This window comes from Suricata suricatta, chromosome 1 (genome assembly GCF_006229205.1).
Source record: "Suricata suricatta isolate VVHF042 chromosome 1, meerkat_22Aug2017_6uvM2_HiC, whole genome shotgun sequence".
Taxonomy (NCBI): domain Eukaryota; kingdom Metazoa; phylum Chordata; class Mammalia; order Carnivora; family Herpestidae; genus Suricata; species Suricata suricatta.
In genome coordinates, this window is record NC_043700.1 from 52,053,233 (window position 1) to 52,071,924 (window position 18,692).

At 36.3% G+C, this 18,692-nt stretch overlaps 1 long non-coding RNA gene across 1 annotated transcript; it reads right to left on the bottom strand.

The window, feature by feature from the left end:
• Positions 1 to 2,645: 2,645 nt before the first annotated feature.
• LOC115299376 lies at positions 2,646 to 17,806 on the bottom strand. Its single transcript, XR_003912172.1, has 3 exons — positions 17,716 to 17,806; positions 17,411 to 17,552; positions 2,646 to 2,789 (listed from the first exon to the last, which is right to left on the bottom strand). It is a non-coding gene; the product is annotated as an uncharacterized LOC115299376 (long non-coding RNA).
• Between the last annotated feature and the right edge of the window lie 886 nt (positions 17,807 to 18,692).

Sequence of the window (18,692 nt, forward strand, 5' to 3'; positions counted from 1 at the left end):
CAAAGTCGCTGTTGTTTTATCCTTTATGCTGTTAACAGTGGATATACCTCACAACAACAGACTTGGGTACCTAGAAAAGAGCTACCTTAACAAAACTTAAAATATTAAATATTAATTCAGTGGTCAGTGGTGATCAGCAAGAAAACAGATACTGCAGGCTAGAAAGTTGGTGTCCTTGTTAGGGTGGATTCTGTGGTGAATTGTACTCTCTGCTTAGCTGTGGGCTATGTTATCTTACATATACAAATCACATGTGGATAGAGCTTATGAGTGAGACCACCTGGGAAAAAACCACCAAAATATTGATAAGAATTGGCCTTTCCTTACCAAGTTTAGCCACCCTGCAGGAGAGATTAGTTCAATAGGATTAGAAGATATTTCTGTAGAGGCAGATTTAGCAGGAGATAACACTGGCCCAGGCATCTCCTAAACATCCCTGAGAAGTCTAGAGGCAAAGATAGGGCCTTTTGTCTTCTCATCCAAGATTCCCCTTTCAGATGACCTAAAAGCAACAAAAACCAAAAATTGGTTAACTTAATCAAAGAAAAAGAGACTCCCGGGGCACCTGGGTGGCTCAGTCAGTTAACCATGTGACTTTGGCTCAGGTCATGATCTCCTGGTTCACAAGTTCCAGCCCCACATCAGGCTTTGTGCTGACAGCTTAGAGCCTGGAGCCTGCTTAGGATTCTGTCTATCCCTTTCTCCCTGCCCCTTCCCTGATCGCTCGCGCTCTCTCTCTCTCTCTCTCTCTCTCTCTCTCTCTCTCTCTCTCTCTCTCTCTCTCTCAAATATAAATACTTAAAATTTTTAAAAAAGAAAGAAAAAGAGATCCCCACCTAGAAGTAGCTCTTTCTCAACAGGTTCAGCCTACTCGCCTCCACTCCAGCCTCCACCATGTCTATTGTGGTGATCCAGAAGTCCTACACAGTGTTCCCCTTGACCCCCAGGCCTTCAGCAGCCCCCTCAGACACAAGCGCACCTGGAACCCACATCAGCTCCTTAGCCTTGGGGTGGGGGGGAGTGGCAGCAGCTTCCACAGTGGTCTGGGCACCAGCATAAGTGGGGTCAGTGGCTACAGTGGGGCCAGGGAAGGGAGCAGCATCACAGCTGCATCAGTGAACCAGAGCTTGCTGAGCCCCCTTAAGCTGGAGACAGACCCCAATACCAGGGCTGTGCACTCCTAGGAGGAGCAGATCAAGACCAACACATTTGCCTCCATTGATAAGGTTGGCACCTGGAGCAGAAGAACAAAATTCCAGAGATCAAGTGAAACCTCCTGCAGCAGAAAAGAACTCAGAGCAAGAGGGACATGTCCTAGAGATATATCAACAACCTTGAACGGCAGCTGGACACATTGGACCAGGAGAACTGAAAGCTGAGGTTGGAGCTTGGAAACAAAGGACTTCAGAAATAAGTATGAGGAGAAGACCAAAGAGTGTGCTGTTGCTGAGGCTGAGCAGGACAGGGAGCTGTCCATTAAGTACATCAATCCCCAGCTGGCAGGGCTGGAGGCCACCCTGCAGTGAGCCAAGTAGGACATGGCATGGTAGCTGTGCGAGTACAAGGAGCTCATGAACATCAAGCTGGCCTTGGACGCTGGAGATCACCACCTACTGCAAACTACTGGAGCGCATGGAAAGCAAGCTGGAGTCTAGAATGAGAACACGAATATCTATCAGCGGCTACTCAGGTGGGCTGAGCTCAGCCTACAGGGTCCTCATGAGCCCTGATCTCAACCATGGCCTGAGCAGCTTCTAGCCCAGCTTTGGTCCAAAGAGGAGCTCCAGTGCCTTCAGCTGTGTCAGCTCCTCCAAGGCTGTAGTTGTGAGGACAATCAAGACTCACAATGTAAAGCTGGTGTACAAGTTGTCTGGTATCCTATCCTCCTGAACAGCCCCTGTGGTCCCTCCCAGCCATCTTGCTTCTATGGCTGCCACAGAGCCTTTGGGGGAAGGAGCTGTGCTTGGGAGTGTCAGAAACAGGAAGACCCACTTGAGGCTCTACCCCAGTCCTCAGCCTACCAGTGGGAGGAGTCTATTGCCCTGAATCCTCCCTCTTGAGCATGATCCCAACTAAAAGCCAAATCAGGGAGCCTGGGTGGCTTAATCCTTAAGCATTCAATTCTTGATTTGAGCTCAGGCATGATCTCAGAATGGTGAGATCAAACTCCACATGGGGCTTGGGGCTGGGTAAGATTCTCTCTCTCTCTCTCTCTCTCTCTCTCTCTCTCTCTCTCTCCCTCTGCCCATCCCCTGTGTGCGTGCTCTCTCTCTCTCTCTCAGTCTCTCAAAATAAATAAACATTTTAAAACTAACAATATAAAAAAAATAGTAATAAAAGCCAAAAGCCAATTCAAGTACCTTTTCCCAAATAAACATTCAGATGGTTCTGCCAAACCCCACAAAAAAGAAAAAGAACATAAAAATACACAAAATAATAAATAACAAAGGAGATCTAAACTGATAAGATTTCAAAAATCATGAGTCCAGACTGTGTAATTCTATGAAAATAAATTTGAAAACCCAGCTAAAAGTCAATTTCATACAAATACATTTATCAAATTTGACCTTCTCTATCAGTTAAGTATTAGCTTTCCATTGCTGCCATAAAAAGTCACGACAAACTGTGGCATAAGACACCTCATATTTATTACTTTATAGTCTTAAATCTGAAATCCAATATGGCTCCATTGCATGAAAATCAACATATCAGCAGGGTGGTTCCATTCACAGAGGATCTAGAAGAGAATTTGTTCCTGGCTCATTCTTGTGTTGGTAGAAATTGTTTTCCTGTGGGTATATGAACAAGGTCCTTGTTTTCTTACTGGCTGTCCATTGAGGGGGGACTATTCCCTGCTTCTGGAAGCCACCCATATTCCATGGCTCATGGTCCCTTATTCCATCTTCAAAGTCAGTGACAGTAAACACAGGTCAAGTCTCTTTCACATTGTATCTTTCTGGCCCAGCAAGAAGAAGTTACTCATTTTTAAATTCTCAAAAAATTAGGCACTTTAGGATAACCTCCTCATGTGAAGGTCCCTAACCTTAATCGCATCTGCAAACATAACTTAGTCATAGATTCTGGGGACTAGGGCATGGATATTTTGGGAGCCATTGTTCTCCAATCACAGATTCAAATATTCATTTCTTACATAAAAAACTTGAAGGGACACCTGGGTGATTCAGTCAGTTGAGCGTCTGGCTTTGGCTCAGGTCATCATCTCACAGTTCGTGGGTTCAAGCCCCACATCAGGCTCTGTACTGACAGCTCAGAGCCTGGAGACTGCTTCGGATTCTGTGTCTCCCTCTCTCTCTCTGACCCTCCCCTGCTCATGCTGTCTCACTCTCTCTCAAAAATAAATTTTAAAAAAACATTAAAAAAAGTTAAAAAATTTTTTGGATTAAATTTCAAAAGAGAAATGGGAACTGCCTTCAAAAATGACCACATGCATATAGTTTCACAGGGGAACTGGCCAAACCTTCAAAGTCAAAATACTCCAATGTTATACAAATTTTTCTAAACATAGACATTTCCAAAAATGCTATTACAAAAAAAAATGTATCTATATATACACCTAATAAAATAGCATAAAAAAGAAAAGTAGAACCCAATCTTACTTTAGAATACTGAGGCAAAAAATCTTAAGCAAAATATTAGGAAATAGAATCCAACAGCTCATTTAAATATTCATATATCATGGCCAATTTATTACATGAATGCAAGAATGATTTGATATTAAGAGAGTGGCTCTGACAGTTAAGCTCCTGACTCTTGATTTCTGCTCAGGTCATGATCTCACAATTTGGGAGATTGATTTCTGCACTGGTCTCTGTACTGACAACATGGAGCCTAGTTGGGATCCTTTCTCTCTCTCTCTCTCTCTCTCTCTCTCTCTCTCTCTCTCTCCCCAACTCATGCACATGAATACATGCTCTCTGTCAAAATAAATAAATAAAACTTTTTTAAAAATCCATTACTATGATCACCATCTGGAAAGATTTTTTAAAATTACTTGACTAATGACATAGACACTAAAAAAAATAATGCAACTAAATTCAAAATTCGTTTCTGATAAAATATTTCATAAAATAGAAAACCACGGACTATTCTTTAAGTTAATAAAATAAATTTACCTCAATCCTAAAGCCAGCATATTATTTATTAGGTAAATACTAGAAGCATTTCCACTAAGATCTAGAACAAGGCAAAATGCCTGCTATTCTTTTTAACTATTAACACAAAATCAGACATACTAGCTAGTGCAGGGAAACAAGAGAAAAGAATTTGAGCTAAAAGAATTGGAAAAGAAATAAAACCACCTCTACTTTCACATAGTATAATATTTTACTTGGTACATCTGAATCAATGATAAAATTATTATAAATAAATAGCAAGATAATAAGATTATTATAAATGAAATAATTCAGTAACTTAACAAGATATCAAAATATACAAAATTTTGCAGCCCTAATATATACATACATATATATGTATATATGTGTGTGTGTGTGTGTATATATATATATATATATAACCAATCAAAAGATATAATGACAAAAGAAAGACATCAACAAAAAATAAAAATAAACATTTTGTAAATTAACAGTTATGTACAAGACCTATATGGGTAACTTGCAAACACTCCTGTGAGACAAAAGGAAATTGAATAAAGGGCTCTTCATTAGTATCACTGAACGGAAAACAGGTATCAGGTGTCCTCCTAGTTAATATGAATGTAATATGATTGTCTGAAAAAATATAAATGAGATTTTTTTTTGGAATTAGAGAAGTTGGCTTTAAAATCCATGTATATATTTAAATATGTGTGCAATTATCTGATAAGCCACTTATCAAAAAAAAAAAGTCAAGAGGGAGCTAATTAGCTCTCCTATGCCTCAAAACATGGCATATGAACAAATAGCCAGCCAAATACAGCAGAAAGGAATGTTTAAAAATAAACAAAACTACATATGGAAATTTAGAATATAATTGACATAGTATTTCAGACCTGTGAGGACAAGATGGACTTTTGAATAAACAGTCCTGTGACAAATGGATAGTCGTTTGGAAAAGGAAAAAAATGTAAGAGAAAAAAGATAAATGCCAATCTAGGAGAAAACACACACAATGTATATCAAAGATAAAGAGCCAATCTGGGTGCCTGGCTGGTTCAGTCAGAAGAGCATGTGACTCTTGATCTCTGGGTCATGTTTGAGCTCCACATTGGGTGTAGACATTACTAAAATAGATGAATAAATGAATTTAAAAAAACTATTTTTCCAAATATACAAAAAACTCCAGGCAAGAACAAGTATTTTTTTCATTGTTTACCTTTTATTTTATTTTATTTTTTAAATTTTAATGTTGATTTATTTTTGAGAGAGCGAGAGAGAGCATGAGCAAGGAAGGGAGGGCAGAGAGAGGAAGAAAGAATCTGCAGCAGGCTCCAGGGTCTGAGCTGTCAGCACAGAAGCTTGATGCAGGGCTGGAACTCACAAACCAACCACAAGATCATGTTCTGAGCCAAAGTCGGATATTTAACTGACTGAGCCACCGGGTGTCCATATCTCTTAATTTTCTTCCAGATTTACTGAAGTATAATTGACAAAATTTTAAATTATTTAAAATTTAAAAATTAGATTTAAAATATGTTTATTCATTCTGAAAATGTTGAGAACCTACTTCATGTAAAGTTTATACCTGAATTTGGGACATAGGATAACAATTTTCATGGACATCTCTGTTCAAAACAGGAAAATCCCCTTGAAGGCCTTTCCACCTCAGTAGCATCTCTTGTGGCAGTCAAGGGCAACTACGCTACTAATTTCTCACACATGTTTTTCATTTCATTATTTGCCTTCTTGAAGATCATGGAATGCAAAATAAGCCACGAAAAGGACTATAAAAATCCTTTGATATTTTAAGATGAGAAAAATATCCCTATTCATGAGATTTATTTGAAAACTTGTAAAATGTAGTTCCTCAAGATATTTTTATTAGAATATAATAAGGTCCTAATTTTAAAAGTAAACCTCAGCATCATCTTTTGTTTGCAACCATTAAAGTAGAAAATTATGTGTTACTTTAACCCTGATTTTAACTTGAAATATCTAATATGACAGTAATTTCATTATTCTCAATTCAATATTTGGCTCTATATTTTATGTCACTCACAGCTCTGGCTATACCTGTCTAAGAATTCTGAGCTTGGAATCGTCCATTACTTCTTACTCAAACATACAGAGTTCAAGTTGCTTAAAATTTAGTTAATAATTTTAGCTAAAGAGGACTATTTATTTTCATTGGTCACAAATTTGTTACAGCTTTCCCTCCTAATGGGTTATTCTTTTTACCATAAAGGGAGTCCAGGAGACAACAGGAGCAATATAGGCTTCCCATCTGACAAGAGAACTATACCCACTTTTGTATTATTTGCACAATAACGATCAAGGTGCAGGGCATTTCCTGGGGATTAATGGCTGACTGGAAGATTGGCTGAAGGCCATTAACTTGGGGCAGTCATTAATTTTCTTAGAAAACCTGGTTTGAAGTCATTATTTCTATTACAAGATCAATAACACACACCCCTCATCACCACCACCACAAAGAACTCATTGGACATGACTTTTTTTCCGGAACTTTTCAGAAGTACCTTCAATCTGTATGCTAGATTTTTAAAGAAATGCCAAAGAAACCAACTTAGTTACATTGACAGGCCTCACCACCTAGACATCAATGTCATGTACATCTGCAGTGGTTTCCTGTCTGCCCTGATTTAGGAGGCAAGCTAAAAGCAAAGTCTCTCTCTTTCTCATTCTCTCTCCCTCTCTCCCCCACCCTTGCTTTCTTCCTCCTTTCCACCCTTCTTTGCTCCCTCCATTCCTCCTCCTTTCTCCCTCCCTCCTTCCTTCCTAGCAGCTTTTATCCAGCAGTTTCCACTGAAGGTGTAAATCTGCAAAAGCAGCATGTGGTGGGTCACACAATGTACAAATTATTGGAGAGCAAGTGGAACTATGACTCTACAGTGTTTCTCAGAAATAAATGTGTGAAAAGACCGTTCCTTCTTAGCAAATTAACTGAAATGGATCTAAGAAAACTAGAATTCACACCTTTAAATAGGTTTAATTTGCCTGTCACTGCTTGGATAAAATGTGGAGGACACCTGTGTGACTCAGTCAGTTAAGCCTGCGACTCTTGATCTCAGCTCAGGTCTTGATGTAAGAGTTGTGAATTCAAGCCCCAAATTGGGCTCCACCCTGGCCATGGAAACTACTTAAAAAATATTTTTAAAACAAAAAGTAAAATGTGGTAGTCATGAATGGACCAAATGATGAAAATATTGCGAACCAAGGATTATAACTAATCTGTGTCCCTGAAACTTAAAAAATAATAACAAAATTTCTTCAGGAGGGAAACTCCCTGAAGAATAATACTGTCCCTTGAGAGAAATGGCTTACTGCACCAGGAAAAAAAAGTGCTCAGGAGACAAATAGGCCTGGCCCTGAATGCTGACTCTTCTCTTTACAAACTCAATGACAAGAATCACCAGCTTAACTTCTTTAAGTTTCTTTGTTGTCACTGGGAAAACAGAAACATTTATATCTACTTTAGAGAATATTGTGAGACTTAGATGATAACAGTGTTTTTTGGCAAATACTAGATGTGCAGTAAAAGTCAGCTATAACATAGGTGATTGATAAAAGTATAGAGGGGAATGAATAGAATATTATTCCAAGGCTTTGTGCCTACATAGATGGCTAAAAATAACTGTATGATTCATGGAAATATAAAGCCAAGAAGTATGAAACAAATCTTAGAAAGATTCTTTTATTTTAGCAGTTTTCATCTTATACAACTGTATGGATCCAATACCATCACTAGAGCATTCAAATATTTGAAGACATAATAGCCAAAATATATTAAAATATAATATAATTCATATTTAATGAAATATATGAACCCACATATCCAAGACATATCATGATCAAATCACTTAAAATCTTTGCAATAGAAATGTCTTGAAAGTACCCAGAGAAAAAAGATGTATTATAAAAAGAAACTAAGATAAAGATGACATCAGACTTCTTATCAGAAAAAGACAACCCAGAAGACAGTGAAAAAAATCTTTAAAGTTCTAAGGGGAAAAAAAAATGTCAACCTCAAATCCTTTGTCCAGCAAAACAACAGTAAACTAAACATACTTTTCAAATATACAGAAGCTGAAAGAATTCATCATTAACACAGCTGAAATACAAGAATTGATGCAGAAAATCTATCAGTCAAAAGGAAAATGATATCAGATGGAAAGTATAATCTACACAAAGTAACAAAGAGCACCAAAAATGGCAGACATGTTTTTTAAATACTTTTTTCTTAGTAGCTAAGTATCTTTACATTCTTTAAAGTTTATTTATTTTGAGAGAGGGAGAGCAAGCACAAGTGGGAGTGGGCAGGGAGAGAGGGAAGAAGAGAGAATACTAAGTGGACTCCACACTTGAACTTGAACCCATGAACCATGAGATCATGATCCAAGCTGAAATCAAGAATCAGATATTTAAACGACTGACTCATCCAGGTGCCCCTAGTTAAGTATCTTTAAAAGATACTTGACTATATAAAACAAAAATAATGCATTATGGAGTTTGTAACATATTAAGAAATAAAATATATGACAATGATGACAGAAAGGCTGGGGAAAGAAAATGGAAGTATACTGTGGTAAAGATTTTATATAGTATGTAAAGCAGTATAATATCACTAAAAGTTAGAATGTGATAAATTAAAGATTCTTACTATAAACACCAAAACAACCACTAAAGTCACACAAGAAAAAGTTCTACCTAATAAAGCAACAACAAAAATTAAAGGTAACAATAAAATATTTAATAAATCCAAAAGAAAACATTAAAAATTTGAAAAAAAGAATGAGGAACAGATAGAACAAATAGAAAACAAATACCAAGATTTAAACTCCACTATACCACTAGTCTCATTAAACTGTTAATTTCCTACACACATGAGTTAAAGACAGTGATTGTCACATCAGATTTAAAAAACAAAAATACTCAACTTTGTATATTGCCTATCAAAAAAATTAAACATAAATACAAATTAATTAAAATTAAAAGAATGAGAAAAGATATACTATGTGAACATAAATCAAATGATGGGGCACCTGGGTAGCTTAGTCAGTTAAATGACAGGCTCTTGATTTTGGCTCAGGTCATGATCTCACGGTTCATGAGATCAAGCCCCACCGTCAGCCTCTGCACTGACAGTGTGGAGCCTGCTTGGTATTCTGTCTCCTTCTCTCTGTCCTTCCCCTGCTCATGATCTCTCTCTCTCTCTCTCTTTCTGAAAAATAAATAAATGTTTAAAAAAAGAAATCAAAAGATGGAAACCCTATATTATATAGGATAATGTAGATTTGAAAGAATGGAACATCACCAAAAGTACAGATTAATTAGATAGAAAGGTCAATTCATAACGAAGACATAATAACAAAACATCAGAACTCATGAAACAAAAACTGATACTTCACTATGTTAAGAAACTAGAGGGCCACCTGGCTGGCTCAGTCAGTAGAGCATGAGATTCTTGATCTCAGGGCTGTGAGTTTGATTTCCATATTGGTTATAGAAATTACTTTTTTAAAAATCTTAAAAAAAACAGAAAGCAGAAACAAAAAGAGAAATACATACCAAGGTAAAAGAGAGGAAATAAGGAAATAATAAAAAAAAATCAAACTAGAAATCAGTGGAATAAAATATATAAAATCAATGAAGAGATTAATAAAAATAAAAGCTGCTTCTTTAAAAAGATAAATAAAATTGATAAATTGCTAGCTAGATTAATGACAAGAAAGAAAAGAAGACACAAATTTCCAAAATTAGGTATGGTTGAGATTACATCACTATATATTCTACAGATATTAAAGAAAAATAAGAAAATGTTAAGAACATTATACCAATTTAGATATTCAATTTATGCTAAATTGACCATGTAGATGAAATGGACAGGTTTCTTTAAAGATACAAACGACCAAATTCACTCAAGAATAAATAGATAACCTAAGTAGCCTATTAAATGAATTGAATTTATAATTTAAAACTTTCCACAAATAAACAAAAGCTTCAGGCTCAGATGGTTTCACTACATAACTCAATCAAGCACTTAAGAAAAAAAATTATATCAAGTCTACACAAATGCTTCCACAAAATTGAACAGGAGACAATATTTTCCAACTCATTGCATGAGGTCAGAATTTCTCTGGCATGAAACCCAGAAAGATGTTATAACAGAGAACTATAAACCAACATCCTACATGGACATGGATGCAAATTTTTAAATAAAATTTTAGCAAATCAAATCCAATAATAAATAAAATAGCATAAAATGCTTCAAGAAAAGCAAGGTTTGGTTTAACATTCAAAAATCAATAAATGTAACTCACCACATTAATAAATTAAAAACTAAAAATCATATGACCATCTCAAAAATTTCATAAGAGCAGTTGAGAAACATTAACTAGGAACATCTGCTAAAAACTGTTAGCAGAAAAGGACTCAAAGGGAACTTCTTCATCTCAAAAACTTATAGCTTTCCAGAAAAATTACAGCTAATATCATGCTTAATGGAGAAAGACTGAAACCTTTCTCTCTATCATGTGCAAAAAGGGAGTGATGTCCCCTTCACCATATCTATTTAGGATTGTACTAGATATTTAAGCCAGTTCAATAAGGCAAGTAAGAGGCGCCTGGGTGGCTCAGTCGGTTGAGCCTTGGGTCATGATCTCACGGTTCGTGGATTACAGCCCCAGGTTGGACTCGCCTGCTTCGGCTCTGTGTCTGCCTCTCTCTCTGACCCTCCCCTGCTCATGCTACCTCTCTCTGTCTCTCAGAAATAAATAAAAAACATTAAAAAATTTTAAAAAAATAATAAGGCAGGTAAAAGAAATAAAAGGTCTCCAAAGAGAAAAAGAAAAGGCTGTCTCTGTTTGCATTAAAAATGATTATCTACATAGAAAATCCTTCAGAGGGCGCCTGGGTGGCTCAGCCGGCTAAGCCTCAGGCTTTGTCAGGCTTTGTCAGGCTTCGGCTCAGGTCATGATCTCACATTTCGTGGGTTCGAGGCTCGGTTGGGCTTTGTGCTGACGGCTAGCTCAGAGCTTAGAGCTTGCTTCAGATTCTGTATCTCCCTCTCTCTCTGACCCTCCTCTGCTCACGCTGTCTCTCAAAAATAAATAAAAAAACATTAAAAAAAATTTTAAATCCTTCAGGAATTTCAAAAACAAAACAATTACTAGAACCAATAAGTGAAGTTAACAAGGTTTCAGAATACAATATTTCTACACACTAGCAATGAATAATTAGAAATTGGAATTTTAAAAACAATACAGTTTACAAAATACAATACAAAAAGAACTTCAGTCAATACCTCATTGAAATCTATGTGATGCATCAAAAGCAGTTCTAAGAGGGAAACTCATAGCAATTCAAGTCTATCTCAACAGAAAGAAAAAGAAAAATTAAAAGTGGCAATAAATATATGCCTACAGTTTATAATTATTTTAAATGTACATGGACTAAATTCTCCAATCAAAAGACATGGAGTGGTTAAATGGGAAAAAAAAAAGAACAAAAGACTTAACTCCTTTGTAAGGACGCATACAGACTGAAAGCGAAGGGATGGAAAAAGATATTTCATGCAAACCAAAGAAAGCTGGGGTAGCTATACTTATATTAAATAAACTAGACTTTAAAACAAAGACTGTAATAAAAGACAAAGTTGAGTATTACATAATGATAAAGGGGCCAATCCAGCAAGAACATATAACATTTATAAATATCTATGCACCCAACTTAGGAGCAAATAAATTTATAAAGCAAATATTAACAGAACCTAAAGAGGGAAATCCACACCAATACAAAAATAGTAGAGGATTTTAATACCCTACTTACATGAGTGGATAGATTATACAGACAAAAAAAATCAAAAGGGAACATCAGCTTTAAATGACACATTAGAACAGATGAATTAATAGATATATATATATAGAACATTTCACCCCAAAGCAGAAGAATTCACATTCTTCTCAAGCACACATGGATTATACTCCAGGATAGATCATATGTTAAGCCACAAAACAAATCCCAATAATATTTGATTTAAATCTAGCCTGCACTAGGGTGCCTGGGTTGCTCAGTTGGTTAAGTGTCCGACATCAGCTCAGGTCACAATTTCACAGTCCATAAGTTCAAGCCCCACATCAGGGTCCATGCTGACAGCTCAAGAGCCTGAAGCGTGCTTCAGATTCTGTGTCTCCTTCCTTCTTTCTCTGCCCATCTCCTGCTCACTCTCTCCCTCTCTCTCTCTCTCTCTCTCTCTCTCTCTCTCTCTCTCTCAAAAATAAACATGGAAAAAATTTTTAACTAAAAAAAGTTCTTAATTAAATCTATCAAGCACCTTTTCAGACCATAATGGCATGGAACTAGAAAAATAAAAAGAAAACTGAAAAAATCAGAAATATGTGGAGATTAAACAATATGTTACTGAACAACAAATGGGTCAAAAAAAAAGAAATCAAAAGAGACATCAATAAATACCTTGACACAAATGAAAATACAACATATCAAGATCAATGGGATACAGCAAAAAACAGGTCTAGAGAAAAGTTCATGATGATACAGGCCCACTTCAACAAACAAGAAAAATCTACTTTTGGAATTAGAAAGAAACTAGAAAAAGAGGAATTAATGAATGAAAGAGGGGAAGATACAAATACCAAAGAAATACAAAGGATCATAAGTGACCACCATGAACAATTATATGCCAACAAATTAGAAAACTTAGGTGAAATTGATAAATTCCTAGAAACAAAAAATCTTCTAAGACTGAATCATAAAGTAATAGAAAACCAGCATATACTGATTTCTAGCAAGGGAATTAAATCAATAATCAAAAACCTCCCCAAAAACAAAAGTCCAGGATCATTCAGCTCTACTGATTCATTCTATGAAATAATCAAAGAAGATTTAATACTCACTCTTTTCAAATTCTTCTAAAATATTGAAGAAGAGTGCAAATAATTCAATTTAAAAAATGGACAAAACATCTGAATAGACATTTTCCAAAGAAGACATACAAATGACTAACACCTAATAAGATGCTCAATATCACTGATCATTAGGAAAATGCAAATCAAAATCACAATGAGATATCACTTCACACCTGTTACAATGATTATTATCAAAAAGACAAGAAATAACAAGGCAAGGCAAGGATGTGGAAAAACAGGAATCCTCATGCACTGTTGATGGGAATGTAAATTGGTGCAGTCACTATGGAAAACAGTATGAACTTTCGTCAAAAGATACTGCAAATATAACTACCATACCACCCACCAATTCTACGTCTGGGTATTTTTCCAAAGAAAATAAAACATATATCAAAGACATATATGCACTCCTGTATTCACTGCAGCTTTATTTACAAGAGTCGAGAAATGGAAACAATGGAAGGGATAAAAGGATAAAGAATAGGTGGGATAACTGTACCATGAAGTACTAATCAGCCATAAAAAGCATAAAATCTTGCCATTTACAACATGGATGGACCTTGAGAGTAATATGCCAAGTGAAATCAGTCAGACACAGAAATACAAATGCCATATGATTTCAGTTATATGTGGAATCCAAAAACCAACACAAAATTCATAGATGCAGAAAACAAACTGGTGATTATCAAAGGGGAAGAGGGTCATGAGGTGGGCAAATAGGCAAAGTTCAAAGGGTACAAACTTCAGGTCATAAAATAAGTCATGGGGATTGCACATATAGCATGTTTGACTATACTTTTTTATTTTTTTAATAGTTTGTTGTCAAATTGGTTTCCATACAACACCCAGTGCTCTTCCCCATAAGTGCCCTCCTCCATCACCACCACCTCTTTTTCCCCCTCCCCCTTCCCCCTCAACCCTCAGTTCATTTTCAGCATTCAGTAGTCTCTCAAGTTTTGCATCCCTCTCTCTCCCCAACTCTCTTTCCCTCTTCTTTCTCATTGCCATGTAATACTCCACTGTATACATAAACCACATCTTCTTGATCCATTCATCAGGTGATGGACATTTAGGCTCTTTCCATGATTTGGCTATTGTAGAAAGTGCTGCTATGAACATTGGGGTACATGTGCTCCTATGCCTCAGCACTTCTTTATCCCTTGGGTAAATCCCTAGCAGTGCTATTGCTGGGTCATAGGGGAGTTCTATGGATAGTTTTTTGAGGAACCTCCACACTGTTTTCCAGAGCAGCTGCACCAGTTTACATTCCCACCAAAAGTGTAGGAGGGTGCCCGTCTCTCCACACCCTCGCCAGCATCTATAGTCTCCTGATTTGTTCATTTTAGCCACTCTGACCGATGTGAAGTGGTATCTCAGTGTGTTTTGATTTGTATTTCCCTGATGATGAGTGACGCTGAGCATTGTTTCATGTGCCTGTTGGCCATCTGGATGTCTTCTTTGGAGAAGTGTCTGTTGAGGTCTTCTGCCAATTTCTTCACTGGATTATTTGTTTTTCGGGTATGGAGTTTAGTGAGTTCCTTGTATATTTTGGATACTAGCCCTTTATCTTATATGCCATTTGCCACTATCTTTTCCCACTCTGTCGGTTGCCCAAAAGAATTTCTAAAAAGAGCAAAGGTAGAGGTAACACATTTCCTGATTTTAAACTATATTACAGACTTATGGTAATCAAAACAGCATGGTGCTGGCATAAAACCACGCACATAAACCAATGGTACAGAATAGAGAGCCCAAACATACATCTACATATATACAGTCAACTAATCTTTGACAAGAGCACCAAGAACACAAATTAGGGAAAGAATAGTGTCATCAATAAAAGATGTTGAGAAAACTGGATATCCAACATGTAAAAGAACGGACCTGGACCTTTATTTTATACAACTCGCAAAAATTACAAAGTGGATTCAAGAATTATATGTAAGATCTAAAACTGTAAATTCCTAGAAGAAAACACAGAGAAAAAGTTCCTTGACATTGGTCTTGGCAACAAGAGCTAAAATAAACAGGTAGAACTATATCAAACTAAAAACCTTTATAGCGAGGGAAAAAATTTTAAAGGCAGCCTATGGAATGTGAAAAATGTTTATTTACAAACCCTATATCTGGAGTGAATATCCAATATACATAAGAAACTCATACAGCTCAAGAGAAAAATAAACAATCCAATTAAAAATGGTCAAAGGATATGAACAGATATTTTCCCAAAGAAGACATACAAATGGCCAAAGGTACATGAAAAAGATAGTCCACATCACTAATCATCAGGGAAATGAAAACTGAAATGTCAATAAGGTATCATCTCACATTGCTAGAAAACTATTATCAAAAAGACAAGAGATAACATACACTGGCAAGGAGACAGAGAAAAGGGAACCCTTGTACACTGTTGCTGGAAATGTAAATGCCCATTATAGAAAACACTATAGAGATTCCTCAAAAAATTTAAAGAATATAATTACCATGTGATCCCACTCTCAAAAATACACCCAAGAGAAATAGAAGCACTATACTGAAGAGACATATGCATACCCATGTTTAGTGCAACATTATTCACAGTAGCTAAAATATGGAAATAACCTAAGTGTCCTTTGGTGGATGAATAAAGAAAATGTAGGGGTGCCTGGGTGGCTCAGTCGATTAAGCGTCCAACCTCGGCTCAGGTCATGATCTCACAGTTTGTGAGTTCGAGCCCGAAGTCACGCTCTGTGCTGACCACTCGGAGCCTGGAGCCTGCTTCAGATTCTGTGTCTCCTTCTCTCTCTGCCGCTCCTCTGCTTGTGCTCTGTCTCTCTCTGTCTCTCAAAAATAAATAAATGTAAAAATATATATATAGATAAATAAATATGTAAAAGACAATGTAGTATAAATGTATATACATAATGGAATATTATTCAACCATAAAAAAGAGTGAGTCTTTGTCATCTGAGACAACATGAATAAATTTGGAGGGCATTATACAAAGTGAAATAAACCAGACAGAGAAAGACAAATACTGTATGGTATCACTTATATATGGAATCTTTAAAAAAAAAAAAAAAGAAAAGAAAAGCTGATTTTATAGAAACAAGGTGGTGATTGTCAGGGGCCAGGGAAAAGTGAAAACTGTAGGTCAGTGGACAAAAACTTCTGGTTGTAAGATGAATAAGTTTGGAGGATATAATGTATAGCGTGGTGATTATCATTAATAATATGGTACGGCATACTTAAAATTTCCTGAGAATAGATCTTGTGGGATTTCACCACAAAAAAAATAAAAGAAAGAAAGAAAAGGGAGAGTTAATTATGTAAGACAATGTACATGTTAATTATCTTGATGTTGGCAATCATTTCACAATGTAAATGTACATCATATCATCAAATTATAAACTTTAAATATATGATTACATTTGTGGATAATTTTCAGTTAAGCTGGACAAAAAACAAAATCTTATAAAAAATATCTTATAAGATAAGGTGGGTATATATACTTATTTATATATGTATTAGTGTGTGTGTGTAAACTATCTCTAAGGAATGCTCAAGGAAACAGGTAACAATTTCAACCAATGAAGAAAAATGGCTGGCTCTGTGACAAACAGAAAAGAGACTTCCTTTATGACCTGGATTTAAAATATTTCAAGAAATTAAAAAACAGACTTGGCACTCAATTACTAGACTGGAGTACAGGACCAAATAAACAAGATAAAATTAACTTTTTATAAGGTTTTCCTCTTGACACCAGTATGGTAAGTACACAACTAAGAAATAGGAAATATATAACAGGAACCCCAATAAAAAAAGATATGAAACTTTGGGCTGCCAGTTTAATATTTATAAACAGAATCATCTAAGTGCCAAGAAAAACGACTCATGTTCAATTGAGCTCAATATTTATTAATAATCTACTATGTTGGGGGCACCTGGGTGGCTCTGTCAGTTAAATGTCCGACTTTGGCTCAGGTCTTGACCTCACAGTTCATGAGTTGGGGCCCAGCATCTGTTTCCCTCTCTCTCTCTCTGTTCCTTCCCCACGTATGTATCCTCCTCTCTCACAAAAATAAGTCAATAAACATTAAAAAAGATTCTACTGTGTAATAACACAAAAATGAAAAAGAGATCAACCCTGTTTTGTAGAAGATATATATTGGAAAACGTAGGTATATCAACATATAATTATATAGAACATACAGAAAGCAGAGAGAGAAACATGCAGAGTCTGAGGCAAGCAGAGAAGACAGCACAGAAGACACCCGGAAGTTTGGGGAAGATCTCCCAGAGGCCTTCTCTCTCAAGACCTTGAACTGCATTGCTAGCAGTGCGATGTGTTAAATAGGGAATGTGGTACCTTACCTCTCTCTATGCTCACTTGAGCACACCTCCAATACCAGTACTCCGGTCCGTCTTCAGTTCCCCCGGAGATGGGAGAAACAAGCCAGGATGCCAAGGAGACTCAGAATTCTTCCATACAAGAAATGACTAAAGGAATTAGGGCCTGGAAAGAAAATAATATCTCAGGAATTAAATCCTTCTGCGTTTCTCAAGCCCCATCACTAAGGAGAAAGAATAGCATTTCTTTTTTCGAGGAATCAGTACCAATAAGTGGATGCTACAGGAAAGTATCTAAACCGGTTCAATTAAAAAACTATATCCTTTACCCATCAGAGACTAGAGATGGCTTGTGTTGCCACTGAAACTGGAAGCCAAATACTCCTCAGAAAGGCTGTGAGGTGATTGCTCAGATAATTCCTAAGGCTAAGCCCAATGGTAGGAGATTCTAGAACCTTAGGAGATTCTAGAATTCTCGTAATAATCTTATTACCTCATTTTCATTGTGCTTTATGGTTCAAACACACTTTTGCACACATTATTCCACATGAATTTCACAGTAACCTCATGAGAAAGACCAGGCCAGGGTTATCATCCCCTTTTCACAGAGGGGAAGCTCAAAAAGAATGCAATAGCTAACATGGAATGGTGTCTGATCCCTACCCAAGTCTCCTGATTCCAAGCCAAAGCTATTTCTATTTTATTTTATTTTATTTCATTTTATTTTATTTTATTTTATTTTATTTTATTTTATTTTATTTTATTTTTATTTTATTTTATTTTTACTTAAGCAATCTCTACACCCAGTGTGGGGCTTGAACTCACAACCCCCAGATCATGAGTTGCATGCTCTTTCAACTGAGCCAGCCAGGAGCTCCAAAGCCATTTATAAATTTGTCAGTAATTCTCTATATTCTCCTACTACATGTCAATCCAGCAAAGTTGTCACCCAACTGGGAAAAGTGACATAAATGAAATGACTTATGCACAAGTTAAACTGACTCGGTTTAAAACACTGTTCTTCGTTCATACATTAGACCTTTCTTAATCTTTGGTGTTAAAATTTACTGTTATTAAATGATAAAAATATTTGTTTCATGCCTGTAATTGACAAAATCAAACCTTGACCATCCATATCAGTACCCCAAAAAACTTTCTGGAGACTTTGCTGGTTCAGGCAATCCCAAATCTGGAAACCATCAAAGGAGAGATATGAATAAGATAGAATTTATGGGACTGGCTACAACAATAGGGAAAAGTATTAGTATTAAGTGAATAAAATACAGTAGATGGCTGTGCCAGACCT